General features: G+C 41.3%; 1 long non-coding RNA gene across 1 annotated transcript; it reads left to right on the top strand.

The window, feature by feature from the left end:
* Window positions 1–7,872, top strand: LOC147312642 (uncharacterized). Its single transcript, XR_015125044.1, has 2 exons — window positions 1–392; window positions 522–7,872. It is a non-coding gene; the product is annotated as an uncharacterized LOC147312642 (long non-coding RNA).
* The last annotated feature ends 3,727 nt before the right edge of the window (window positions 7,873–11,599 follow it).

Below are 11,599 nucleotides of genomic sequence, written 5' to 3'. Positions count from 1 at the left end.
AAGAAAATATAATCTGATCAAACATTATTCAGCTTTAAATATTGTTCAGCTTTAAAGTTACTGTGCAACTGTGTAATAAAAATGTGCTCACGACTTTGGCCTTGAGAGCGATAAGAAGCGATCGCCTCATCCTGCAGGTGAAAGATATCTGCAAGCGAAGAGACTAGAACACCCAAGGCCGATTTCCTTTTATGGAGTTGTTTTTCTGCTAATGCAGCACTTTCCTCACAACCCCCTCCTGTAAGTTTTAGAGAATATATACCCATCCTCACAGCAAATATTTGGAATCTCTTGATGTGAGCTGATTTGAGAAGTTGTCTCTGCCTCAATAAAAGTTCACTGATTCCCCATCTGCAGCAGGTGTCCGGTTGTCTTCATTCTCCGCCAGCCTGGTTAAGTCAATTCCTCCTTAACATCTAAAAGAACCTATTTAATGAAGGAAGACGGGTTCACTTTGTGTTTAATATTATTCTATTGCTGTTGTTGTTTTTTTTATATCCTTCAATTGGCGTCACGAACAGGATCCGCTCCAGGTCAAACTGGAACGGGAGGGAGGACATCGGCCGTGGTCTGAGTGAACGGAGTTTGGACAAAAGCTGTGTACACACAAAAAACAAGGTAAGCAGACCTTTTATTTCTGCTATATTGAACATTATAAAAATACTTAGTGTCCAAACTCCTAGTAATTCATAACCAAAATTGTCTGGCTTACTTAAGGCTTGTTGAGAATCAGACAAGTGAATAAGAGATAAGTGAATAAGAAATAAGTGAATAAGTGAATAAAGATAAGAGTGAACTGAGGTCTGACCACGGTTGCAGCCGACGGGTTTGCTCTCCGGTGTCGGATACATACCTCAGCAGGTCTGGGACCTTGAAAGGGTTTATTAGTAACGCCTTTCTAAACAAATTAAAAGGTTAAAGGCCTTGAGAATATTTTTTAGTAATATTCTCTAAACTACAGAAGGGTTAGGAAGGCCCAGAGGACTTTATTAGAAAAGATCCTCTAAAACTTAAAAAAGAGAAGTACTGGTTGGAGTCCATAGGAGGGGTCCCTTTGATCAATAGGAGAAAACGGATCTCTTCTTAAAACCCCGATGATTTTAGTGTTTTAAATGTTTTGATGTTCTGTTTGATATTGGACACACATAAATACACGCTGAATGCTTGCTGTGGAACACTGGGCAGGACAGTTTGGTTCTCCGTTGTTCACAGATTACACAATTAAAGGAACTAGGTTCCTCTTTTGGTTAAAATAATACACCACACATAGAATTTTTTTTTTTTACACATTTATTACATACATAAGGAGGGTAATGAGTGACTGCAGGTAATGTATGAAGTGTGAATGAGACGTGTGAACAAGGTGACAACCAACTAGCACCCCTATCAGGAAGCTCTAGGCAAGGTTACCCGCCAGACTCCGGTTTGGTAGAAGCTTGGTAACACCTGAAGGGATATTTCAGTGCTGACTCACCTTTAAAGCAGCGCCCCAGCTGATTAGTGCCTAACAGAGACAGAAACCCAGCTGGCCCAAATTCTCCTTTAAAATCAATAAAAGAACACTCCTCCATTGACAGTAAAATGGATGGAGAATTAGATCGAGAAACTAATGATGATGGTTGGGGTCCCGGTGTTATTCTTAGCACATTGGGAGAACAATTAACATGTGTTGAGACAGTCATCAACTCCACACACCAGCCTAAAGAAGCAAAAAGCAGAAAGAGTCATTGAGGAAAACAGCTGAAAGGTTAATGAAAGAAAAGGGAAAGGACGAGGGGAGTAGTGGTAACTGGGGAATAATTTGGCAGAATAAGGCTATGCAGGCAAAAGAGAAAGAGGAAGAAGCCAACTCAGCAGCAGCAGGTGCAGGTGTGATGAGCGGGGTGAGACACAGAAAGGAAGCAGTTTTAAAGTACTAGAACTTAGTAATGAGGCCGTTTTCAAGGCGGCGTACTTGAAACGGTAATTGATCAGCAAGGCTAGGCCTGGGCTATAGGTGCTTTTAAATTAGTCAAAAAGTTAGGGGTAACCTCTTCTGGCATATGTCTATGCGGGCCCGTGTGTAAATAGAACATAAATTACCGGTGTGTGTAAATAAAGTGTAAAATAGTGGTATAAACTGTCTGTTGAATTTCTCCTGAGTGTTGAAAAAAGGAAAAACTCTTTTCTGCTCTCTCTGAGAGAGGGGCTGTGTGTGTGAGACAGGAAGTGTGCATGCCCATAGAAGGAAAGAGATGAGGTAAACTCTGTGCAGATAGACCGAAGTAAAAAAAAAAAAAAAGGAAAAGGGTCTCTCTCTGTCTCTGTGAGAGAAAAAGGTGGGGGCCGAGTGAGCCCGCGGGGCCGAGCGGGTCCGCGGGAGCGAGCGTGTATGCTGTATGAGGAAGAAGGGAGTGAGAAGGAGCGAGTGAAAAGAGTAATCGAGTATTTGGTGATTTTTTTATTATTTCAGAGGCACTGGGTAAGAGTTTTGACTTTAGCTGTGAGAGTTGTGAAAAGGGCAGGTTTTTCTTTTGTGGTAGACTGTGAGTAATCGGTGTTTTTCTGCCTATTGTGCTGCGTGGAAGACACAGAAGTGTAGAAATGTTTGTGGTTTATCTTTGTTTGACGTTTTATATAGAGTTGGTTGATTCAGGGTGATTTCTCCCGTTTAAGGGAGGAGTTGCATTGTGGTTATGTTAAAGCTTTGCTGTAGGGGTATGTGTGTGATTTTGTGCTGGCTTCGCATGTTTAAATGGATGCATAGAAGTTTGTCAGTGAGAAATTGTTATGGTGGGGTTTTAAAGTTAGTAAAGAGTCAAACAACGCCCACTGTTTTAAAAAGGCCCAAAACATGATAAAAGACACCTAACATCCTGGCCACTCCCTGTTCGAACTGTTGCCCTAAGGCAGACGGTACAGGGCAATCAGAGCAAGGACTAATAGACTCAAACACAGCTGTTATCCAACTGCAATAACACATCTGAATACTACAAAAATGTCCACCATGCCACTCTTGTGTTAATCTATGCACGGTCTGAAGCATGACGGTGGGAATACTTAGTATTTTAAGTATTCTATCTATTTTATTGATTGAATTTTATTGTTTTTTATATTTGATATTACTAGGGATGATGCAATGATCGGGGACCATTCTTAATGTCGTCGGTCTCATGACGATGACAATAAAGTTTTTGATTTTGATTCTGATTCTGAAATACACCCTCCTCAAGAGTTCAATGATTTAGGCAGTTATGTTTATACAAATACTAAATGTATGTTTAGTGTCTTCATACAGGTGTTTTTTCTTAACCTGGAAGCCTGAGTACGGCAGCAGAAGACAGGCCAAGCTTTGGCTAAAATTCACGGCTGGACACCAGAGTTGTCCTCACCCCTCCCGGTAAAACAAAAAAGAGAGAATGTAGTTTGAGGCGGGTTTTTCTCGCTGAACTGCTCTGGGTGCTGTGTCCCTGAATCTCACCAGTGTTAACCTCTGGCGGAAGACATGGAGAAAAGGAAAAGATGTTCCTGGTAAATCACTGAAACAAATAAAACCACACACAACCAGAGAAAGATATGAGAAGGGTGAGGAACAGACACATGTGCGTGTTAGAGAAATGCCTCGTTTGAGAAAAACTTAAAGTAACCCATATACAGACGCACCCATACATGCAATGAAGAAACAGCTTACATACATGTGCACGTACATGCAAGGTTAAAGTAGCGACACTTAACATACACCTGTTTTTAAATGATATAGTTTATACATTACTGACAATTAAACGCTTTGGGTTGCAGGACAACAACGTAACGTCAAAAGACAAAGACACTGGTCTGAGGATTAAGTGAGGACACGACAAATTTAGTGGTTAAAAGGGTCGACTTGGGACATGTTTTTGTTGATTGTTTAAGACAAATGACTACTGAATGATAGGAAATTCCTTTTTAGGTTTCTAAACAGGATCTTAAGAATTTTAACACGTACCTGTGTTGTCCTGTCAACTTGAGGGGTTATGAGTTGATTATATGGTGAAAAAAAAAAAAAAAAAAAAAACAAAAACAAAAAAGGGGGGAGACGAGATCTCGTTGTTTCTCCCCTCTCGGGATAACACAGCCAACACAGCACAGCCAACACAACATCATTTTCCTGTTCGCCTGTTTTGTTTTGTTTTTGTTTTTTCTGAGAGCCGAAGCTGACCTGGACTCCTACCCTCCCCTCTACCATCGTTGCCCTCTCCGCGACCATCTTTGACCCTTTGACCCCTGAAGGCCACAGCAGCTGGACTCACAACAACAACTTGAGGATGTCAACAGTGCTGCAAAAGAGTGATCTCATGCAGCAGAGACGGAGAGCACTAAACCTAAAGCCCGTTTCACTACACGGGGGAAATTCCCAGGCTGCGTCAGCTGACAGAGCTGTGACGAGACGCGCATTAAGCCCGGAGGAAAAGGGACGGTGAGCAGAAGGATGCTGACCTCTGAGAAGAGCCGAACAGCAGAGCTGCAGAAGGCCGTGGAGCAAAGTAAGGACAACATAAACAGACCCAAAGAGGAGGGGAGGACCCTAGGCCATGCGTCAGGCCGCTGGTTTACCTAAACTACAGAACAGGAAGGTGATGAACACAAACATATACCAACACACGAACACACACTTCTGCATGCGCCTACTTAGAATGAAGGGAAACACACACATGAACACTTATGCACTTGTTGAGGGAGTAAAAACTGATACATACCCATGCACTAAAATCAAAATGTTGATTTAATTTACTAAGAAGTGACACACAATGCTCCAGCTGCTGCAATGAAGAATGCTTTACTGACAAAGGCTCAATGCTGCACACAACAAAGTCAAATACAGAATTTGCTATAATAATAAGCCCAGAGGGCATTTGTGTGGTCTGGGGAGCAGAGTCCGGAGCGGTTTGGTTATGAAAATGATGCCCGTGCGAGATATCTGGGGCTTAAGGCCTCGACTTAATTGTTTACTCTACACTAAAAAGAAAAGAAAACACTCTGAGCAGTGGTGCAGAGTGAAAACGAGGAATTAACAGTGTGAGTTTTATTTCAGAGCGCCACGTCATTGTGATGGAGATTTAATAAAGGAGGAACACACGGACAAAGAAGAAGAGAAGGGGGGGCAGCCCTTGAACGCGATTGCCTGAGGCATTAAAGTTCTGTACTAAATTCTGGTTTCCAGTGTGAGAAAAGTCACGCAGTGCCAGTAGTAGAGCTAGGTTGAGTGATGATTCTAAATTACTGTAAGTAAATCATCGTACACCGTTCAAGTTTCATGAAAACGGGGATCTAGACTTTGTTGAACCCTAGGCAATTTGAACAGGTAAAAGTCGAGTGACCAAGTAGCAGTTGAATAAAAGTCATTGAATAAGTGTTGAAATAAACTGGCAGAATTAAGAGAATTAAAACATTTCAAGAGCTCAACTTACTTAATGGTTCAATTTTGTTGCACGAACGCAAAACATATAGGTTTATGAATATGAAAAGGTTGAGGTGGTGTTGATTTGACTCTGTGTAGGTTTAGGTTGGTATTTTTATTGATGGGAAGAATATTCAGTGACAAGTCCTAAGACCCGGGCGTCTGCATTTTGTTTTTGTTATTTTTCATTTTATTTTGTTTTATATTTACTGATTTTTGTTGGTGAATCTTTTCTTTAAGCAGATCTGCACATCGGAAATTACAAGCATTACACGTCGGCGAGAAAATTGTTGTAAGTGAGTTTCTCCGCATTGAAATGGGTTCTGGAGGAAACACTTGTGGGGACAATTAGAAACGAGAGTCCCTGTTTAAAAAAGGATTCAGCGAGGTAATCCAAACTCAAGTTCTTGTTTCTTTTTGAGATGACGTCATTTTGCTGAGTGTGGAAACTAAATGCGACGACAGGTTTCACTATCAGCAAAGAACGGATGAATGGATGAAAGACTGGGAATAAAAACAAACGGACTGACTGGTAAAAGATGACAAGACTTGACCATGACTCAAGGTTAACCACCTCCACCTAGATAGGATAAAAGGGTGGATGAATTTATGTGGGTTTCTTTTACAGGAGTAGAAGGATGACAAAATATTCGAGGATGAGTGAACCTGTAAATGCCATTTTTGTGTCTTGTGTTGCTTACAGAGGTAACTGCGCAGCGTTACCATTTACATTTTCTTCCCTACAGGGTTACAGTTTTAATGTTTTTCTATTACAGGATTTCTGGGCGGATGTGTGAAGAAACGGTGTTTATGGGTTAGGAGTTGGGGATGCTATTACACTGTATTCTGGTGAGAGTGTTGGGGGAGACACACCCTGTCTTGAAAACTGTGATTCTTTTACAGGAAATGTTTTATAGCACCTATGGAATGAGGATGCCTGACTACGGTCAATGTGCTGCTAATGTTTGCTTTGCTTTGGTGAGAGGGGTGCAGTAGAAAACAGACAAGTGACATGAAAACAAGTAATAATAACAAATAACAAATTTGGGGACAGTTTGACCTAGAGCCCACTAACTGGCCATTAGGGGCTCTCGCTCTCTCTCTCTCTCGCTCTCTCTCTCTCTCTCTCTCTCTCTCTCTCTCTCTCTCTCTCTCTCTCTCTCTTGGAATAACATTGCCCAAAGGGTGAATAAAGCTAATTGTGGCAATAATAGTGATTTAATGATTGGAGAAACCTGAACATGATACTTGTCTGTTGAGCTGAATCGTTTATTACTCTTATGATTTTCCGGTGGGACTATGAAGATTTTTTGGTACAGATTGCAGGTTGTTGCTCTTTAACTCCTAGAACACGCCCTTGGCGAGGTGGGGGGAACTGGACCACCTTTCTCTGCCCCATCATCCTCTATTAGACGACATCCAAGCTAAGTAAACATGTCTTGGCCCTTTCCCCCTGAAATGACAGGCAGGCAAAGATGTTGCGTCTTTGTTTGCTTCCTGGCCCTGGGTCTCATTCCCATTGGCATAATCCTGATCTGTGAAGGGCCCCCGACACTTCTGACACCTTCAAGTTCAAAAGCTTCGCCCCCTTCTGACAGTCCCAATCTGACAAATGTAGCCCCTAGGGTCTTGCCCACCACTTCCTCTCCAGTTTTACCATATTCACTTTTGAATGTCCTTAGCAGTTACCGTTCTGAGTTTATTTTACGGTTGATTTATTCTTTCACATTTTCACGTTTATATCTCTCATTATTATAGTATACTCTGTACTCTCCACATTTTTATCATTACTTATGCTTTTTGGTTGCTGAGTTACAGGAACTGTTAATTTTGTGTCACTACCCTGGTTGCACTAACTCGTTGTACCCTTGTGTGCAGGACAGCTGTTACTGCTTTCATCGGGAACCGAGACTGCTTGCAGCCGACCCCTGGGCAGGGTGGTGCCTGGACTCTTTTCTCCTCATCTGCAATGACAGATAAAGACAAATGAAAAGACCCGAGGAGTTTTTCGAGCCAGGCTTCGACACGTCTCTGTGTTCCTTTGATTGTTACTTATTTTTGTGTGTTGACCCATTTAAGATGGGTCAAAAGGGGGATTTGAAGAAAATATAATCTGATCAAACATTATTCAGCTTTAAATATTGTTCAGCTTTAAAGTTACTGTGCAACTGTGTAATAAAAATGTGCTCACGACTTTGGCCTTGAGAGCGATAAGAAGCGATCGCCTCATCCTGCAGGTGAAAGATATCTGCAAGCGAAGAGACTAGAACACCCAAGGCCGATTTCCTTTTATGGAGTTGTTTTTCTGCTAATGCAGCACTTTCCTCACAACCCCCTCCTGTAAGTTTTAGAGAATATATACCCATCCTCACAGCAAATATTTGGAATCTCTTGATGTGAGCTGATTTGAGAAGTTGTCTCTGCCTCAATAAAAGTTCACTGATTCCCCATCTGCAGCAGGTGTCCGGTTGTCTTCATTCTCCGCCAGCCTGGTTAAGTCAATTCCTCCTTAACATCTAAAAGAACCTATTTAATGAAGGAAGACGGGTTCACTTTGTGTTTAATATTATTCTATTGCTGTTGTTGTTTTTTTTATATCCTTCACTTACAGAAAAAGTGTATCAAACAAAGGGTTTGAGGCAAGGATGTCCATTATCTGTTGTTCTTTATGTACTGTATGTTGAACCTTTGGCTTGCGCAATAAGGGAAAGCCAGAGAGTAAAAGGGATTCCGATGCCGCGGGGGGAAGTTTTAAAGATATCGCAGTATGCGGACGATACAGTATTATATCTGGCAGATGATGATAGTTTAAAGGGTGCGATAGAAATTTTAGATATTTATGAAAAAGCGACTGGATCAAAGATAAATAAAGAGAAGTCGATGTATAAATATTTGGGGACATGGGAGGGTAGAAGAGATAATATCTGTGATTTTACTTTGTGCCAAGGCCCAATGAATATTTTAGGAATCACCTTTGGAAATAAGGAAGGAGATGAGCTTAGCAATTGGAAAAAAAGGTTAAGTGCGGTAGAAAAGAAGCTAGGCCTTTGGAAAGCAAGGAAATTAACAATTACGGGGAAGGTTCTGATTATAAAGAGTGAGGTGGTGCCGAAGTTATTACATCTGGCCTATGTGTTTCCGATGCCTCAGATCTACAGAGCGCAAATAACCAGAGCGATATTTAAATTTATTTGGGGGGGTTATGAGTATGTCAAAAGAACGCAAATGTATCAAGAAATTGAAGATGGTGGGAAAGGGGTACCAAATGTCCCTTTGAAGTTAGATACAATGTTTTATGCAAATGTATGCAAGCTATTGAAACAGAACTATGTCCATAAATGTCAAATATTGTTATGGTTTTGGTTAGCGATTCCATACCGTTTTTTGATAGGGTGGGAAAATAAGGGACCAAAGGCGGAAACTAGACCAAAATATTTTCAGAGGATGCTGGGATGGGGAAAGAAACATGCTGAATGTAAAGAGGTGGATACCGTACTAAACCATAAACTTTTATATAAGAAAATGGTATGGAAAGCTAATTATAACCAGGTACCGGTGAGTCCAGAAGTGTGGAAATGTGCACAGGATAAGACCTTTAAAAATGTTTTGAAGGATTTTAATTGGATGCATTTACACAAAAGGTTACCCGTGAGGATCATCATGTATGCACATAACTTGGGAAAACAGAAAAAAGTGTCCGAGGGACAACTGCGTAGAAGAGGAAACAATAGAACACGTACTTTGGGGATGCGAATACGCAAAAAAGGTATGGGAAAGGGTAAAGGGGAAGTATAAAGGTTTGGGCACGGTGACTTATGAAGAGATTACCCTTTTCAGGGCTAACAGCATAGAAAAAGAGAGATACAAAATACGTTGTATGTTGTTAACAATTGTAAAAATGAAATTGTGGAAGGCAAGACAGAGTTGTATAACGGGAGGATATAAAGAGGGGGAAATAGGTACGACTAAAGCTGTAGAGAGGGAATTTGAAAAGACATACTGGCATGAACTACAAAAATGGGGAATAGACACGATCAAGGATAGATGGAAAGATTTCCCTTCCTTCTTTACTGCGAAGGCACCTAAAAAGTGGTGGTAGGTAAAGAGTAAGGAAGGGAGAAAGGGAAAAGGAGCAATGAAAAGCAATAAGTTATATGAATATGTTACATGAAAATGATTGGTTTGCGATGAATGAATGTGGGAAAGAAATGAAATGTAAATATGTCTTTGTAATGGAAATGGAAAAAGTTTTTTGAATTGTTGTGGAAAGAAAATAAAAGAAGTAAAAAAAAAAAAAAAATCTGTTCTTATCAGTGATAAGGCGAGAAGCAATGCAGGATGGCGGCATCATCGGCCAACTTCCATGAGAGGAATGCATGGATGCAAGGTACAAGAAATACTTTGAGATTCGAGCTGATGGAGAAAGATGAGGAAATCCATGACAGAATTAATTTTGGACGGAGGATCCTATACGAGGCTTTAAAGATACAGCCTGAGGAAATCTACTGCCTTCAGCAGAGCACGGCAAGTAAACATTACGATGTAACCTTTTGCACGGGAGAATGCGCGGAGGAGGTGAGAAGGAAGTGTATTGGAGAAGAAAACGAAGAATTGAGAAAATACATGGTAACCCCTATGTACAGAAATGATTATAGGATCCTAACTGTTCATATGTACAACCCATGGGTTTCTGAAGAGACTATTAAGTATTTCTTGGGAAGGTACGTTACAGTACTACCAGGAGTGCGGAAAATAAAGGATGGCTTAGGCCTATGGACCGGAAAAAGACAATTTCGAGTCAAATTAAATGTGGATATGGCCACCGAAGACGGGTATTGCCACCCGCCCGCGGTGTTCTCTATTGGAGCGGATAGGGGCTTCCTAGTGTATGCCGGGCAGCCCCAAGCGTGCAGAAAATGTGGTAGCACCGGACACAATGCGGACAGTTGCGAACAAATGAGGTGCAGGAGTTGCGGAAAGATAGGCCATATAACAAAAGACTGCAAGGAGCCTAGAAAATGTCACTTGTGTGATTCGGAGACGCACATGGCAAGAGACTGTACTAGGCCAAGGTCATATTCTGAAGCGGCAAAATCTGGAACTAAAGACGGATATCATAGAAAAATGGACACAGAAACTGATACTGAAAGGAGAGCACAGGAGGCGCCAACGGCTGACGAAGATCAGACTAATGAGGAGAGAGATGGGAGCAAGGAAGGTGGAGCAGAGCAGAGAAAGGAGGAGGGAGGAAATCCACGCGAACTGGATGCCGAGAGAGAGAAACAAGGGGAGGACGGACAGGTGTGGGAAGTAGTAGCGAAGCCTCGGAGAAAATCAGCTAAGAGGCGGAGAAAGGTGAGCTCGGGCGCTTCTTCAGAAGAGACTAAAATGAAAAGTAGAGAGGACAGAGAGGAACGGACCGAGGAGGTGGAAAATGTGGAGGGACATGTTCTGAGAGGTACACAGACTGAATGTATGCATACGCCTTTAAGTGACTTAACTAGTGATGGGGATACGGGGGAAGAGGCCGAAAGTGAAGAAAAGTCGGAAGATTCCTTTATAAAAAACTTGCTGGCGCAAGTTAATATGGAGAGTTAAAAATGGGGATTTCGGAATAAAAGAAGATTTTTTAGGTTACTTAATGCAGTTATTTAATTTTTTTTTCCTCCGGACTTTAATTATAAACGTATTCCCATGGTTTTGTTTGGTAATGATTTGGTTTTGTTGTTAAGATATGGGAAAATTCCGAATAATTACTTTAAATGTAAGGGGGCTTAAAAACGCCCGAAAGAGGAAAATGGTTTATGAATTTTTGTTACATTATAATTTTGATGTTTGCCTACTGCAAGAAGTACATCTAAAGGATGAGGGGGATATTGACCTTTTTACGGAGGAATGGAGAGGAGGTGAATCGGCTTGGAGTATAGGGGGGGTACACGGGACTGGGGTCGGAGTGTTATGTGGAAACAAAAGTATAAGGATAAAGGAAAGTTACACGTTAATACAGGGAAGGGTGATGGTTGTAGATGTGGAAAAAAGTGGAATGCAAAACCGGATAATAAACGTGTACGCACATGTGGATCCAAAGTTGAGAAGAGAACTACTCTTAAAAATGGATACCTGTTTTATGACAAAAAATATATATATATTCTGGTGGGAGGGGATTTCAACTGCACCTTGGAG

This window comes from Aulonocara sp. 'chitande type north' Nkhata Bay, linkage group LG15, assembly GCF_057382095.1.
Source record: "Aulonocara sp. 'chitande type north' Nkhata Bay isolate Kocher_YH1m ecotype deep benthic linkage group LG15, A_spYH_male_GT1.1, whole genome shotgun sequence".
Classification (NCBI taxonomy): Eukaryota; Metazoa; Chordata; class Actinopteri; order Cichliformes; family Cichlidae; genus Aulonocara; species Aulonocara sp. 'chitande type north' Nkhata Bay.
This window is presented reverse-complemented; position numbering and strand designations above follow the sequence as displayed.